At 37.4% G+C, this 1,676-nt stretch overlaps 1 long non-coding RNA gene across 1 annotated transcript; it reads left to right on the forward strand.

Annotated features, from left to right (window-relative positions):
* Positions 1–333: 333 nt before the first annotated feature.
* LOC131257494 (uncharacterized) lies at positions 334–1,268 on the forward strand. The gene is made up of 3 exons (XR_009177455.1): positions 334–881; positions 1,011–1,070; positions 1,228–1,268. It is a non-coding gene; the product is annotated as an uncharacterized LOC131257494 (long non-coding RNA).
* Positions 1,269–1,676: the final 408 nt, after the last annotated feature.

A 1,676-nucleotide genomic window follows, 5' to 3' on the forward strand; every position in this document is an offset into this window, starting at 1 on the left:
AGCCCCTGCCCATTCAAAGGTAAAGAATTTGATAAAAGAAAGAGAGAGCCTAGTGCAGGAGATATCTGATATAAAGAAATCATTGGCCGAGAGGAAGGCCTGGATGGAGATGCAGCAACATGCACAATCTACTTAAAACCTCTCATCACCAACAATTGCTAGATCTGCTCAGGCATTGTCGGTATGTAAGTGTAAATTTGCCGCTATATTGAACTTATAATTATTTTATAAATGATAACAATACTAATACCATTTTATATGTGTACATGCAGCCGGATATTATATATATCGGTAAGAGATGCGACTTAATTGGTTGAGGAAATAGTGATGTAGTTGCTCGTGGTCAAGTACACGAAGTTAATCCAAATGCAGTTGTCCATTGCGAACCATTAGAGGAGGGAGCTTTTGTTATTATCCTGAGTAAGATTATACATCCTGACACTCATTTGTGGAAAGAAGATGGGTTCGCATCTACACTTGGAGAGGCCGGTCTGGGATCATTTGTGCAATGGGGCAAGGAATCTTTGAGATTTCGATAATTTGAACAAATTTAGTACTCTATAATTGAACTTGGTGTGGATGCTTTTTTTAGTTAATTTATATGATGTTTCACTTGTTTTTTTCCTTAATTTTGAACTAATTTGGCACTTTATAGTTCAACATATTGATGGTCTACATGTTTTTTTTTAGTTACTCTATATGTTGTTTGGTTTGGTTTTTCTAATTTTGAATGAATTTTATACTCCATATTTAAACATATTAGACTCCATTTGGTCGTCACAAACCAAATGGAGCCTAAGCCCCTTTTTAACTATGCCAATGCAACTCCTTGCATTGTCGGCCCCATGCCCGGGTAAAGGAGGAGGGAGAATGGGAGTTGTGTACTTTTCATTCATTTTATGAGAGGAATTTTTAAAATGCTTGATGGTTAATTTCAATAGTTTTCTGACTTCTTCTATTATCATTTGAGGACCTCAAAGGCCCAACTAACTTGAGATTTTTATATGCAGGCTGATGTATTTTTAGCCCCACAGATCAAAGCTGCCACTACAAGGTTCAATATTGAAATGGTAAAGTTTTTAATTATTTATTTTATCTTTGTTTTTTTCTTGTTCTTCATAAATAATTTGATGTCTTAGCCTCCTGTCATTACCAGCTAGTCTTGTCACTATTTGTACATATGTCATCTCATGGGTCTTACTTTTTGTAATTTTCTTACCCCTGTAGTGATTATCAGAAGCAATGGGCCATCATTGAAAGATTACCCTTATAGTGAGTCCAATCAAGGTATGGATAATATATGGTTTTAGTTTATGGTAAATGGTACCTTTTGTTGTGGATCACCCCTGGACCAAAGACCTGGTACCTTTTGTTGTTGTAAGTTCGTAATTAGTTTGTTTCTGTATTTGTGTCGGAGCTATTCGGATGTTGAGCCGGGGTCCCTGGAAGGTGGAAACCGTTGTTATGACCATGATGAAGCTGTCTATTTCCTATGGACAGCGATATGGGTGGCCTGACCATTTGGACAGACCTGTGTTTATGTATTATCTCGAAATTGATAAAGCAGATCCAGATGTGTGTCGGAGCTATCCGGATGTTGAGCGGGGGTCCTTAGAAGGTGGGAACCACTGTTATGACCATGATGAAACTGTCAATTTCCTATGGACAACAATATG

Source organism: Magnolia sinica, chromosome 10, assembly GCF_029962835.1.
Source record: "Magnolia sinica isolate HGM2019 chromosome 10, MsV1, whole genome shotgun sequence".
NCBI lineage: Eukaryota > Viridiplantae > Streptophyta > Magnoliopsida > Magnoliales > Magnoliaceae > Magnolia > Magnolia sinica.